The sequence below is a fragment of the Hevea brasiliensis genome, chromosome 1 (assembly GCF_030052815.1).
Source record: "Hevea brasiliensis isolate MT/VB/25A 57/8 chromosome 1, ASM3005281v1, whole genome shotgun sequence".
Lineage (NCBI taxonomy): Eukaryota > Viridiplantae > Streptophyta > Magnoliopsida > Malpighiales > Euphorbiaceae > Hevea > Hevea brasiliensis.
The window spans coordinates 69,362,775-69,379,740 of NC_079493.1; positions in this window are offsets into that span (position 1 = coordinate 69,362,775).

The window sequence follows — 16,966 nt, forward strand, 5'->3', positions numbered from 1 at the left end:
CATTGAATTAAATCCAATGCTTGTTAAACATAATACATAAGAAAAGTATGTCATTTAATCATATGAAATATTCAAACAAAATTAGTTAAAAACTAGTTGTGTACAAACCTCTGATAACTGTCTCTTGGCTCTGACTCAGTGTTTCCTTCCCCTTCCCTGAGTCTTTACTAACTGAGAAACACAATTTGAAGTGTTTCAGTACTCATATAAACTGTCTCTAAGAATAAGGTTCAATAATTAATTTATCGAATTCTATTATTTTCTTAGTCAACCTAATATGTCGACCCTCGATGCATTCTAGGTAAATTAGGTTTTAATGTTACTAATATGTCACATTCAATAGTCTTTTAGGGTTGGTACATGTTACCAAATTCATTTCCACGTATCTTGCATTTTCTTGCAATTTGCTGGATTCCCGGATACTAGTTTGACCTAGTCGAACGACCTAGTTCCCTCAGTTTTCGGGTTTCGGTGAAAACTACAAACTTGTAGATCTATGTCTTATGGAATGCGGGGAAAAATTTCAGGTCATTCTGAGTTATGTAGACCAAGTTATGGCCATTTTACTATTGCTGGTCAAATTGCACTAAAATTGGTCATTTTAAGTCATTTTAGGTCAATTTTGGTTCGGCCAGTTTTTGGACCCGAACTTGTGCAAGCTGTTTGACTTGCTTATGGTCATTTATGGGTTTTAGTGTCTTCATAAGACTTGTATATATGGGTCTTAATTATTCATGATCAAAATTTCAGGTCAATTGGACCTGTTTTGAGTGAGTTATTGCCTAAACACTAACTGCTGCCCAAATGGTCAATTTTCAGGCCATATTTGCACTTAATCCGGATTTGGTCATTTTTCAAGCTACCTTGCAAGCAGAATTTTGGCAAGCTTCCTTCATGAAAGTTGGCAAATTTTGTGCCTAGTTTCACCTCCAATTGGTTTCATACCAATTGGAGCCACACACTTAAGTTTCTAAGCCCAAAATGCAAACTGCCTTATTACATTTCCTTCATACACATCAAAGACCACTTTTAACACTTACCAAACTCAACATTCAAGCCAATTCTGGTTTGTACCTTAACTTAAACACAGTTCACAACATATTATAGGTCATTTTGGTAGCTTACAATCACATTCAACATACACCATAAAGTGCAGAATTTGTCAAACTCAATTTAAAACAATTCAAGCACCTAACCATAACACTTTTACATGTCCAACCTCATACCATCATATATACACTCAAACTGCCATAACATCCAACACAAGTCAACATTAATATACCATAAACCAAGCATGAATTCCAGCATTCTTCAAGAGTCAACAAACTGCCGCAATGATACATTTACATTCCATTAATTTCCAAGCTTCAAATTTCAATACACATTTACATATACTAAGTATAATCACCCAAATAATTTCCTACACAATATACATTTAATTAATCCTTTAATTCACCATTTACAAGCAAAAATAAACTGTCTTCAAGGTGTTTCCATGGCTGCCAAAAGTACACTTCCCCATTCAACGTCAAACCTCAAAGATCTCTCCATAAATCAAACACCCATAACATCCTTACAAACTTTAACAAAGCAACAATCAAAAATACAAACTTACCTATTGTTGGGACTTATTAAATCTTTACTAATCTCCCTTGATTTTGGTATCTACTTCTTCCTTGTGAGGTGGGGACTAAGATTAGTGAAGAAACTTTGATGGTTGGAGGTGAGAATGGAGGAGATTAGGAGCTCTCTCAAGTTTTGGCTATGGAGGCTTAATGGAGTTCACTTCGGCATGGGAGAAGAAATGAAGATGATGAAGTGTTTAGTGGGTTTAAATCTGCCCACTTAGTGACTATTTTAGTCCATAGTGGTCCACTCATCTTAATTAAACTATATTATATATTTTAATTGATAATTACTCCATTTACACTCCACTTTTGGCTATTTACATTAGGTACCCCTAAATTAATTTTTCATTATATTTTTCAAGTGTAATATTATTTATTTTTAATGGAAATTTAGGTCAAAAGATAACTCGGGGTGTCAAATGACCACAATGCCCCTGTTCGGGTGGCATTCCTGATTTTTCGGTAACACCGGGTTTTGTCCGTTTTTCGATTTCTCACTTTTCTTTGTACTAATTATTTAATTTTTTCTTTGATATTTCTAATGATATTTATACTTCCATAGGGGTATATTTAAGTCCTAAAAATATTTTCCAGGGTTCTCCGTGGTCCAGGGCTAGTCAACGGTCCACGCCGTGACTTCTCAGTGCGGTCACCCATCGCTAGGGTTCTCGGCTCGCTTAACTTGGTTACATTTCTTTGTTATTATTTTTCCTTTGTTTTTCTTGTATTTTCTTTTCTTGTATTTCATTATTTTATGTCTCCTCACTCATATTGAAGTGTAGTTCTAGGCATCCTGGCTGTCCGGACAACACTGGTCACTAGAACAGTAGAATGCACTACCAAACATAGGGGTGCTACATAGGCAATACAAGGGCACATAATATCATTAAATATTAATATATTGTGTTTTATGACTTCATTATTTCATGATAAATTTCAATTATAATTCATACATTCATTTGATCATTTATATTGTCACAATTCACATCAATTATCCTTTTATACCATTGTACTCAAATACTTCTCCTTTCTATAATAATGAGAACTAATGTCTCATTCATACATTAATATGGTTCATTTATTCATTCATTATGTTATTCATATTGATCACAATTCTAAACAATGGTTCACATGTACCATTGTATTCAAAACATTTTTCCTTTCTCATTTATAAATTCAAGAATCTACTTATGTAATTACAAATTTTATATTTCAAGTTGAGATACTAATATTTTATGAATTTCATTTGTGATGGGCATATAAGCCCTAACTATCTGTAACACCCTTACCCGTCTACAGTATAGCCGAGCAAGGCATGCTACACAGCGTGCCGAAACACCTAGTCTGTGATTATCTCATTTTTTGAACTCAATTTGATTTTAAGAAGTCATTTATGTAATATTCATATCATGTTGAAACTATTGTCATACTTTGTTAAAATCAGTGTTTCAAGACTGGTAATAAAAATTTGGCAAGGTGCCGTCTATATTTAGGACAAACTGTCCTTCCAAACTTATTGAAAACAGTTTAATATTATGATATCAAAATCTCAAATATTTCACAGTCTCTATTTCTCAGTAAGGTCAATAGACTTTTACAGTCATTAAACAGTTCCATAATACAGTTCATAATAATTTAAATATATACAGAAAATCTCCATGTTATTTAATATGTACAAAATATTACAAACTTTAGAGCTTTCATAACACTACAAAATACAGGGTTGAATTTCAAATATACAACAAAAATACAAAATACAAGATATCCTAAGTCCTACCATGTATGCAATGTAGTGCAGATGACTCTGGACTCCTGTGCAGATCTGATGTCTCACCCGGTAGTAGGTCTGCTGGGCTCCCCAGCTGTGTCTCCAATACCTACGCGTTACAAAAGCAACGCGCTAAGCAATTTTGCTTAGTGGTGCCAAATATAAAGAAATATACACTAAAATAAAGTAAATAAATTTATGGCATCGGTGTTCTTCACAATTGTTGATTCTACCTTTATCTGCTAACATTTCAATATCTGCTAATTTTGGTAGCGTTGTATGTCAGAAGACTGAATTTATGTATTTGGATTTTTAAAAGTACTTGAATTACTGCCCGTGTAGCCTATATACTGACCAGACTGGATAAATAGATATACTAGCACTGGGTACCTAGTACCTCTGGCCGTCACACCATCGGTCACAAAGTGTTTCCCGGTGTGCAAATAGCGTGGCTAAAAAGCCATATAGTCAATCTAGCGATAAGCCAAAAATAAATATACAATATGTATAGCCGTAGGCTATTAAAGTCATAGTGCAGCATAATAAGTCGTAAAAACATAGTATGGCATGAAACCATTTACAGAACAGCTGTCAGAATCCTATTGGCATGCCAACCTATCCATACTAGTCAACTAGGCAAACTAGGGCACATTATAATTTAATTGTTTAATTCTTCAATCTTTGGAGTTTACTAACTATTATATAATTCACAAGTCAATGCATGTGTTGACCTTTTTAGGTAATATGGATAAGTTATTTCTAGCATCAATATGTCACAATTTAAATCTCAATATGCTGCCAATATAGTGCAATTTACCATTTTTGCAAGTTGGCATTCATTGCCAAAATGCTTCAAGCATCATTGCATGCAAAATGTCACATTCTCAATTTTTGTGTGCTAGATTAGTCTAGCTTCAAGTCCTATTTCCCTTGGTTTTTAGCGTCTGGTCAAAGCAGAAAAATTGTAGCTCTATGTCTTATTGCACGCGGGGCAAAATTTCAGGTCATTCCGAGTTGTGTAGACCAAGATATGGTCAATTTGCTAAAGCTAGACAGATTGCACCTTTAGTGCACAATTTGGTCAATTTTTAGGTCACTTTTGGTTCGGTAGTTTTTGTGCCCGAACTTGTGCAAGCCATTTGACTTGTTTTTGGTCATTTCTGGGCTTTAGTGTCTGCATAAGACTTGTAGATATAGGTCTTAACTATTCATGGTCAAAATTTCAGGTCAATTGAACCTGTTTTGAGTGAGTTATGGCCTAAACACTAACTGCTGCCCAAATGGTTAGTTTTCAGGCCTCAAATGCACTAATCCGGATTTGGTCACCTTTGAAGGTCAGTTTCTAGGCATAATTTTGGCAACCTTTCTACATGAAAGTTGGCCTATTTGGTATCTAGTTTCACCCCATATTGGCCTCATACCAATTGGGTTCATAGTTTGGCACTTATGGCCTCATTTAGGTGCTGCCTTCAATACACAACCTGCACAAAGCTTATACACTTCCAATTTAATGTTCCTTCTCCTCCTCATTACTACAATATTCAATCAACAACACTTCTATACATATATTGTACACAAATTCAGCAACAATTCTGGGCAGAATGTTCAAGTGCTCAATGCACACAATCCATCATTAAGTTCAACATTCACTTCCACCAAAATTCAACATACTTCAATGTTAATATTACACATATACTTCAACATATTCATACTTCAACATCACTTACACTTGCTGCCCAAAAATTGACATTAACATATATCATTAATAAACATATATTCACACACAAATTCATGCTATTAGGGGCTGCCAAACATGTCAGTTTGCTCAAGGCTTCAAGGTTCCATTTCACACCTTTAATCTAAACACTACATGCACATACTTGTGCACAAACTTACTCTAACTTTCATTTGAATCAATCAACCTTCATTTTCATTCATTAGAAGTAAAAATAACTCAAGCTCAACAAGGGTTCATGGCTGCCAAAAATGGACAAGTCCATTTCTCACTATTCTTTTATTTCTCTTCACCAAAACACTCACCTCAACCTAAACACAAGCTTTACTAAAGCAAGGGAGGGATTTTGGACACTTACCACTTGAAAGCTTCATTCAAACCTCACCAAATCTTGTTTTTCTTGCTGCCAATATCTTCCCCAAGGTGAGTATGCAAGCTTTAATGAAGGAAGGAAGTGGAAATGAGGGCTTGATGATGGAGAGAGAAAGCTCCATGCATGGTGGCCATGGAGGACTTTGAGAGGATTTACGGCAAGGTTTTCTCAAGGTTGAAGATGACCCAATTCTGCCCACTAATGCTTATTTTATGTAGTTTATAATATAGTTAGTGGAGCACTTATGAGTTGTTTAATGTTTAATTAGGTTAAGGTTCCTTTATTTACACATTTACCTCTTTTCTTTCACAATTTACATAATGTATCATAATTTAATTTTTCATGTCATTTCTAAGGTGTAATATCATTTATTTTTAATGGACATTGAGGTCAAAAGGCAACATTAGGTGTCAAATGACCAAAATACCCCACTTCGGGTTACATTCCTGATTTTTCGGTAACACCGATTTTTGTCTGTTTCTCGATTTTTCGTTTTTCTTTATACTAATTTATTGATTTTTCTTTGATATTTCTAGTGACAATTACATTTCAATAAACTTTTATCTGTGTCTCAAAATTAAATTCAGAGGGTTCCCCGCGGTCCTGGGGTTGGCAACGGCCTTCCCAGTGCGGTTACCCATCGCTGTGGTGCTGGCTCGTTTAACTTAGCATCATTTTCTCTCTTTCATTTTTGTTTGATTTTTCTTGTATTTTCTTTTTATTTATTTCACTATTATATGTCTGTTCATTATCACCGAAGTGTAGTTCCAGACATCCTGACTTGTCTAGACTGTTATTTGGCCACTGGAGCAAAAGAACGTATAGAATACGTACAGTGGGGATATTACAACTCTTCCCCTCTAAATAAAAATTTCATCCTCGAAATTTACCTGATGTGAAGAGCTGAGGGAACTGTTGTCTCATTGTCTCCTCGCTCTCCCATGTTGCCTCTTCCGTGTTGTGGTGTCTCCATAGGATTTTCACTAGTGGAATTGTCTTGTTTCTGAGCTCTTTTACCTCTCATGCCAAGATTTTAATTGGTTCTTCTTCATATGTCAGGTCAGGTTGTACCACAATTTCTTTTGCTGAGATGACATGTGAAGGATCTGATCTGTATCTTCTGAGCATCGAGACATGGAACACATTATGTATCTTGTCCAGCACAGGTGGTAAGGCTAATCAGTAGGCTACTGGTCCCACACGTTCAATAACTTCATATGGGCCAATAAACCTAGGGCTTAATTTTCCCTTTTTCCCGAATCTCAACATTTTCTTCCACGGTGATACTTTGAGAAATACCTTCTCGCCAACTTCATACTCAATGTCTTTTCTCCTCAAGTCAGCATAAGATTTCTGTCGGTCTGAGGCAACTTTCAAATTGGCCTTTATCAGTTTCACCTTTTCCTCTGTTTGTTTTATCAGATCTAGCCCCACTAGCTTATCTTCACCCAATTCAGTCCAACATACAGGTGTTCTGCATTTTCTCCCATACAGTGCTTCGTAGGGTGCCATTTATATGCTAGCTTGATTGCTATTGTTATATGCAAATTCTGCCAGTGGAAGGTATCTGTCCCAACTTCCCTCAAACTCAATTACACAACTTCTCAGCATATCCTCGAGGACCTATCACAGATATTTAGTTATTACTATTATTATTATCAGTTTATTGTTTGCAATAACTTAATGAGTTTCAAAATTTACCTGGATTATTCTTTATGACTGTCCATCCGTCTGAGGATGAAAAGCCGTACTAAAATGGAGTTGTGTGCCCAAGGATTCTTGTAATTTCTTCCAAAATCTCGATGTAAACCTCGGGTCTCTATCAGATATAATGGAAAGTGGAATTCCATGTAGTCTAACTATCTCACTGATGTACAATTCTGCTAGCTTTTCCAGTGAGTAGTCAGTTCTGACTGGCAGAAAATGTGCTGATTTGGTCAACCTATCCACAATCACCCATACTACATCATGCTTCTTCTGAGTGAGGGATAGACCACTGACAAACTCCATAGTGACTCGGTCCCATTTCCATTCAGATATGTTTATGGGCTGCAACAAACCTGATGGAACTTGATGTTCTGCTTTGACTTGTTGACAGGTCAAGCATCTAGTTACATGGTCAACTATGTCCTTCTTCATACCTGGCCACCAGTATCGGAGTTTCAGGTCATGGTACATTTTTGTGCTTCCTGGGTGCATAGCATACACAATATTATGTGCTTCTTTCAGAATACTGGTTTTCAACTCTTTATCATCTGGAACACACACTCTTTCTTTATAGTACAAGCACCCATTTTCTTTCACTTCATATTCAGTTTCCTTCCCCTCAGTGATTTTGCCCATAACAGCCATCAATTTCTCATCATCTTACGCCCATCCTGTCTGTTGTATGATTTGGCTTCACTAGCAACTCAGCCAAAATAACTCCATCATGAGTTAAGGATAGTTGGGCATTCAGAGATCTTAATGCTACAATAGATTTTCTGCTTAAAGCATCAGCGACTACATTTGCCTTCCCAGGGTGGTAGTCAATCACACAATCATAATCTTTCAGGAATTCAATCCATCGCCTCTGTCTCAAATTAAGTTCCTTCTGGGTTGGCAAATACTTCAGACTCTTATGGTCTGTGTATATGTAGCATTTTTCTCCATACAAGTAATGCCTCCATATCTTCAATGCGAAGATAATTGCTGCTAACTCCAAATCATGAGTAGGGTAATTCTTTTCATGTGGCCTTAACTGCCTGGAAGCATATGCGACCACTTTCCCTTCTTGCATGAGTACACACCCTAACCCATTGTGTAAGGCATCACTGTAGACTACAAAGTCTTTTCTAGACATTGGCTGTGTTAACACTGGTGACTCTGTTAACATAGCCTTTAGCCTCTCAAAACTGGCTTGACACTTATCATTCCAGTCAAATTTCATATTCTTATGCAGTAATTTGGTCATTGGAGCAGCTATCAGGGAAAATCCCTTTACAAATCTTCTGTAATATCCAGCTAACCCCAAGAAACTTCTGATCTCAGTTGTATTTCTGGGAGGCTTCCATTCCATCACTGCTTCAATCTTCTTGGGATCCACTCTAATCCCTTCAGCTGATACTACATGTCCAAGGAATGCAATCTCATTCAACCAGAACTCACACTTGGACAATTTAGCATACAATTTCTTCTCTTTTAAAGTCTGCAGAACAATTCTCAAATGCTCATCATGTTCTACTTTATCCTTGGAATACACCAGGATGTCATCAATGAAGACTACTACGAATCGATCTAAGTATGGATGGAAGATACAGTTCATAAGGTCCATGAATGCTGCTAGAGCGTTTGTTAACCCAAATGGCATCACCAGGAATTCATAATGCCCATACCGGGTTCTAAATGCAGTCTTAGGCACATCTGCATCCTTAACCCTTAGCTGATGATACCCTGATCTGAGATCAATCTTAGAAAACACACCGGCTCCCTTCAACTGATCAAATAGATCATCAATTTTAGGCAACGGATACTTGTTCTTCACTGTTGCTCTGTTTAACTGCCGGTAGTCAACACATATCCTCAGTGTCCCATCTTTCTTCTTTACAAATAGTACCGGAGCTCCCCACGGTGACACATTGGGGCGTATGAACCCCTTGTCTAGTAATTCTTGTAGCTGGATTTTTAACTCTTTCAATTCAGCAGGTGCCATCCTATATGGAGCAATTGAAATTGCAGCTGTACCCGGCATAATCTCAATAGCAAATTCAACTTCCCTTTCTGGTGGCAAACTAGGCAATTTCTCAGGAAATACCTCAGAGAAATCCCTTACTGTGGGTATGTTAGACAAGTCAAGTTTACCCTGCCTAGTGTCAACCACGTGTGCCAGATAGGCTTCACACCCTTTTCTCAGCCATCTCCTTGCAACTATAGCTGAAATGACATTGGACAAGAAATCTGTCCTTTCACCCACTACTATTATTTCTTCGTTCTCAGCAGTTTTCAAAGAGATTCTCTTCAATATACAATCTACTATTGCCTGGTGATGGGATAACCAGTCCATTCCCAAAATCACATCAAACTCATGGAAAGGCAATTCGATTAAGTCTGCTGAGAACTCTTTCCCTTGAATCTTCAATGGACAGCCCTTATACATCTTATTTACTACCACACTGTGGCCTAGTGGATTTGTGACCAGGATGTCTTGGTCACTTTCCTCCACTAGTTTCCCTTTTCTACGGGCAGCTTGATATAAATATATGAATGAGTAGATCCAGGATCCACTAATGCATGCACAGAAGTATTATAAAGGAGGAACGTACCCTTGATAACATCTGGAGCATCCTGTTCCTCCTGTGTCCTTATAGCATAGGCTTTGGCTGGTTTTCTGCCTTCTGCTCTCTCCACAGACTCTGACATAGGTTTCTGTGAAGTACCGGCTGCCTCAGCCTTACCCGGCCTTCTACCCCCTGGAGCTGGAGGGGCAGGCCTAGCAGTTAATACCGGAGTGGATGTAACAGTTCTGCGTGGACAATCTCGAACTAGGTGGTTTGTAGATCCACACCGTAAACAAGCACCTATCATCCTCCAACATTCACCCTTATGCCATTTTTGGCAATGTGGGCAAGCAACAGATACTGTTGGGGCTGGTCCCCTGTACCCTGTTCCTAGAGAGCTAGCCATTGAAGGGGTAGACTGGCCTCTCCTTTGTGTAAACTGAGATTTGGGCCTCTGTGATTGACCCTGACTTGGTGCTCTACTAAAACTCTGAGTAGGTGAACCTCTGAATTTCTTACTAGGGGCAGAAGATGTACTGGTCTGACCCTGACCTCTTTTCTGCTGTCTGTCCCTTCTGTTCTGCTCATTCATTCTAACTTTTTCAACCTTCAGTGCAGCTTCCACTAACTTGGCAAACTCTGTAATCCCCAAGGCTGTAATCATTACTTTAATGTTATCTTTGAGTCCTTCCTCAAATCTCTTTTATCTCTCTGCCTCATTAGGGACTATTTCCCGCCCATAGCGGCTCAGTCTGACAAATTCTCTTTTATATTCAGCCACTGTCAGCTGTCTCTGGCGTAGGGTAATAAACTCCCTTCTCTTCTCTTCCAAGTATACACTGCCCACATACTTCTTTCTGAACTCAGTGAGAAAGAAATCCCAAGTTATCTGTTCTGGTGGCACCTCACTAGTTACTGTATCCCACCACTGGTATGCATCATCTTGCAGTAATGATACAGCAGCTTCCAAATTCTGCTTTAGAGTACAATGAAGTTGTTTCAAGACTCTTCCAGTTCTGTCTAACCAGTTTTCAGCTGTGACAGAATCATCTTCTCTTTTGCCCAGAAAGTCCACTGCTCCAAACTTCCTAAGTCTCTCCATATGAGATTTTTGATGTGGAGGTGGTGGTGGTGGCATAACTCCTGCCATCTATCTAAAGAACTCAGCCATTTGCTGAAATGTGGCTGATGCATTTGGTATTGGTGGAGTAGGTTCCCTCCTGTCTCCTGGTTCAGTCATAGATGGAGCATGACTTTCCACTTCCTCATCGATCGCTCTCTGCGATGTGGAGTCCATATTCTGATCAAAATAACAAAACAAATCAAAAGATCTGCATTAGAGTCATCTTAACACTTACAATGCAATGCATGATGTGCAATCTATCTAGGTCTAGAAACGCCTAAACTGTGCCCTGATACCACTAAATGTAACACCCCTCACCTGTCTACAGTATAGCCGAGCAAGGCATGCTACACGGCGTGCCGAAACACCTAGTCTGTGATTATCTCATTTTTTGAACTCAATTTGATTTTAAGAAGTCATTTATGTAATATTCATATCATGTTGATACTATTGTCATACTTTGTTAAAATCAGTGTTTCAAGACTGGTAATAAAAATTTGGCAAGGTGCCGTCTATATTTAGGACAAACTGTCCTTCCAAACCTGTTGAAAATAGTTTAATATTATGATATCAAAATCTCAAATATTTCACAGTCTCTATTTCTCAGTAAGGTCAATAGACTTTTACAGTCATTAAACAGTTCCATAATACAGTTCATAATAATTTAAATATAAACAGAAAATCTCCATGTTATTTAATATGTACAAAATATTACAAACTTTAGAGCTTTCATAACATTACAAAATACAGGGCTGAATTTCAAATATACAACAAAAATACAAAATACAAGATATCCTAAGTCCTACCATGTATGCAATGCAGTGCAGATGACTATGGACTCCTGTGCAGATCTGATGTCTCACCCAGTAGTAGGTCTGCTGGGCTCCCCAGCTATGTCTCCAATACCTACGCTTTACAAAAGCAACGCGCTAAGCAATTTTGCTTAGTGGTGCCAAATATAAAGAAATATACACTAAAATAAAGTAAATAAATTTATGGCATCGGTGTTCTTCACAATTGTTGATTCTACCTTTATTTGCTAACATTTCAATATCTGCTAATTTTGGTAGTGTTGTATGTCAGAAGACTGAATTTATGTATTTTGGATTTTTAATAGTACTTGAATTACTGCTCGTGTAGCCTATATACTGACCAGACTACATAAACGGATATACTAGCACTGGGTACCTAGTACCTCGGGCCGTCACACCATCGGTCACAAAGTGTCTCCCGGTGTGCAAATAGCGTGGCTAAAAAGCCATATAGTCAATCTGGCGATATGCCAAAAATAAATATGCAATATGTATAGCCGTAGGCTATTAAAGTCACAGTGCGACATAATAAGCCGTAAAAACATAGTATGGCATGAAACCATTTACAGAACAGCTGTCAGAATCCTATTGGCATGCCAACCTATCCATACTAGTCAACTAGGCAAACTAGGGCACATTATAATTTAATTGTTTAATTCTTCAATCTTTGGAGTTTACTAACTATTATATAATTCACAAGTCAATGCATGTGTTGACCTTTTTAGGTAATATGGATAAGTTGTTTCTAGCATCAATATGTCACAATTTAAATCTCAATTTGCTGCCAATATAGTGCAATTTACCATTTTTACAAGTTGGAATTCATTGCCAAAATGCTTCAAGCATCATTGTATGTAAAATGTCACATTCTCAATTTTTGTGTGCTAGATTAGTCTAGCTTAAAGTCCTATTTCCCTTAGTTTTTTGCTTCTGGTCAAAGAAGCAAAATTGTAGCTCTATGTATTATTGCACGCGGGGAAAAATTTCAGGTCATTCCGAGTTGTGTAGTCCAAGATATGGTCAATTTGCTAAAACTGGATAGATTGCACCTTTAGTGCACAATTTGGTCAATTTTTAGGTCACTTTTGGTTCGGCAGTTTTTGTGCACGAATTTGTGCAAGCCATTTGACTTGGTTCTGGTCATTTCTGGGCTCTAGTGTCTTCATAAGACTTGTAGATATAGGTCTTAACTATTCATGGTCAAAATTTCAGGTCAATTGGACCTGTTTTGAGTGAGTTATGGCCTAAACACTAACTGCTGCCCAAATGGTCAATTTTCAGGCCTCAAATGCACTAATCCAGATTTGGTCACCTTTTAAGGTCAGTTTCTAGGCAGAATTTTGGCAACCTTTCTACATGAAAGTTGGCCTATTTGGTATCTAGTTTCACCCCATATTGGCCTCATACCAATTGGGTTCATAGTTTGGCACTTATGGCCTCATTTAGGTGCTGCCTTCAATACACAACCTGCACAAAGCTTATACACTTCCAATTTAATGTTCCTTCTCCTCCTCATTACTACAATATTCAATCAACAACACTTGTGACACCCCTTACCCGACTACAGCGTAGCCGAGCAAGTTATGCCACTCAGTGTGCCGGAGCACTCTATTTTATCTTAATTCATTTTTATCATAGTTTTGAATATAACTTGTGAAATATAATTCATTTTAAGCCATTTATCGAAATTACTATTTATTTGAGGTTCTGAAAATTTTATAGAAAATCCGGCAGAGTGCCGGCTAAAAATGGAGAAAACAGTTCTTCGAAACCTGTGAAAAACACTTCCTATATTCATTTTCATTCATCTCAACTCCATTTATCAAAATCTCAATATTTTTCAGTTCACATTCATTTCTCAATCATTCATTTCATGTGATAATCATATATATATCACAGATAAACATTCACTTTTTCATTTACAAACACAATTCTCATTATTTACATGAGCATCAAATTACATTTCATAAGTTCATTTACACATGAGAAAATAAGATCAATTACAAAATACCAAAATGACACCTAGTGTCCTACCAATGCAATTGTAACTTTGTGAGGTGACACGGACACTATGCAGAACTGCAGGATGGACTTACCCAATCTGTGGTCTACTGGCTCTCGATCAGTATCTTCAGTACCTACGCGTTGCAAAAGCGACGCGCTAAGCATAAAGCTTAGTGGTGCAAATAATAAAATAGAAAGAAATAATATGCAATATAAAAATCATAATTTCTTAGCTATTGTGTTCATAAGAACTGAATAATTACCAACTTAGTGTTTAGTCGAGGGCTAATTACGTTTTATGATATTAACTTCTTCATGCATTTTGTTTATTTATTTTCTTCATGATCTTGAGTTTCTTTGTATTCTATCGTAATCATTTCTGATATTTAATTTTCGTATTTTCTTTAACAATCAGTTCAATTACAGTTATACTTTTCCATGCCTAAGTAACCTATACTGAACGACTGGACTGGATAACGGGTCATTGGCACTGGACACCGCGGTGCCTCGGGCTGTCATACCATGGGACGCAGAACGTCAACCACGTATACAGTCAGTATGGCTAAAAAGCCATGATATCACATAATCGGCATAAAAGCCATGAATACGGGCATAAAAGCCATGGATACGGGCATAAAGCCATGAATACAGGCATAAAAGCCATGGATACGGGCATAAAGCCATGAATACAGGCATAAAAGCCTTTCCTTTCGCAGTACTGCTAAAACAATACCCTATTGCCTTGCCAAACTATCCAAACCAATCACATTAGGCCTACTAGGGCATTTTGCATTTTTAAGTTTCACAATTTTTGAATTTCAAGTTTTCATGTCACTATTCATTTCCTTAGTCAACTAAAATGTTGACTTTTGCATAAACAATAGGTACATTGGTTTTAATACTCCCAACATACCACATTTTGTATTCAAAACTTGTTAGTTTTGGTCACTTTCTCAAAGCTTAGGTCATTTTGGCAAAATTGCCAATTTTGGTTTTGGTGTCACTATTCACCTCATTGGTCAACAAAAATGTTGACTTTTGGATAGAAAATATGTACATTGACTTTGGCACTCCAAACATACCACATTTGGTGTTTAAAACTTGTTGGCATTAAGTGTTAATACCATTCCAAAGTGTAACTCAATACTAGCAGAATTTTCAGTTTTGGTGGGTCAACTTCACTATTCCATTAGACACTGTTACTGTTAGAATTTGAAGAAATGTAAAACATGAAAGTTGTTCCTTATTTTGTCTAGTTGAATTTCTTTTTTTGAATCACTCCATTTGGAGTTTTGTAGCCTAGATATGGCCCAAAAACCACAGCTGGCCGGATTTGCATTCTGCAGAAAATACCATATCTACAGTAGCATGAACAGTGACTGCCATAGCCATTTGGGTTAGGTTTTGGCCATAATTTGGGGTAGGTTCCTTCCTGAAAGTTGTTTTTCTATGTCTTAACTTGTTGCTGTAAAACTTTCAGGTCAATTGACCAAATCTACAGTGAGTTATGACCAAATGAACAGTTACTGTTCATTTGGTCATTCTGCAGGGGCTGTTTGCAGGGTATCCGGATTGGGGCCAACTTTTGGTCCACTTTCTTTGGTCTTTTGGGCATGGTATCTTCAGCAAAAATGTGCCATTATAAGCCTAGTTTCATGTCCAATTGGCCAAACACCAATTGGACCTACACAGCCAAAGTTATGGCTATGCAAATGGACTGAATTTTCAGTCACCATTCTGCACCCTCTAGGCAGTACACACCTTCCCTTTGCCATGCTTTATTCCAGTCCCAATTAAGGTCAAATTCCTTCAAATGGTCACTAATTGACCATTAGGATGTACTTTAACAATTTCATAAGCCAAGCTAATTTTTACTCCCCAAAACCCTAGTTTTCATATTCATTTCATGCAACCTATACTTTATCAACCCATCCATCACATATATACATATCTCATACCATCTCTAGGCAAGTTTAATATCAATTAAACTCATCATACCCTTATACATCAAAGCTGCCGAAATTCATGCACACTCCCACAGATATGTTTTGTTCAATTTTTTCATCAATTTCTCATTCAATTTAACTTCCTAACAAAATTTAAGAAAGGAAGATAAGTATATGCACTAACCTTTTTGAAACCAACCTTGAGCTTGGTATTCTTCAAGATTTCTCCTAGAACCATAATAATCATAATCAATTATAACTTCACTTTCCTAAATTAAATATCCAATAAAAATTCAATAGCATTTCCCCTTAAATTGGACTAAACTCCCATCATAAATCTTAAATCCACAACCCATTAATACCCAATCTGGCAGCTTGTGCATTCAAATTTATATATAATGATCTAACCGTTAGATAAATCCCAAATTTATACCATATATTCAAGACATCCCTATACAATATCAGTAAAAATTTCAGCATCAAATCAACACTATATCATGAGATATCAAAACATTCATTCAACCCTTCACAATCTGAATTTTTGCAGAAATCAGTCTTACTCAGACAGCTCATGCAAAACAATTTATATCTCATAAACCACAAGTCTAAAATTCACCAAATTTTAACACAGCAGCATCAACATCCCAAATATCATTTGTACCAAATTTCATAATTTTATAAGCATCCTAAATATTTATTTTTCTCAAATTTCAGTAGCCAAATTTCAGAATTCAACCTACAGACAGCCTGCGTTCAACAATATGTTTCTCCAAATCCAACCGTTGAACAACCACCAAATTTTTACCATAACTTCCACACATACATAGTTTAAACATATTCAAAAATCAGCCTTAGATGTTGAGCCAAACTCACCTGGGCGGAAAAGAAATATGCTGCCCTGCTGAACCCCTATTTCTGCTACTTCTCCTTCTCCTTCTTCCTTTCTTTCTTTCTTTTCCTTTTCTCTCTCTTTCTCTCTTATTCCAGCCCGTATGAAGAAGGAAACTGCTGGTTCTTTTGTTTTTTTATCTCATTTTAAGTTCATTTTATCTCTTTTTATTAGTTTTGTCAAGTGGTGATTGGGTGGGAGTAAGTGAGTGACATCATGTGATGTCATTATTTGCTTAATTTTTGATTTTTCTTTTCTTTTCTTTTCTATCACATTTCAATTTAATTTTTAGCAATATTTATTCATATTTAAGATCATAATAATTATTTACTTAACTGGACAAGTCGGCCAAAAATCACCTCTGAAGGCGAAATGACCAAAATGCCCTCCGTTTGGCTTAACGGGTCAAAATTGTCTGTACCGATTGAAAAA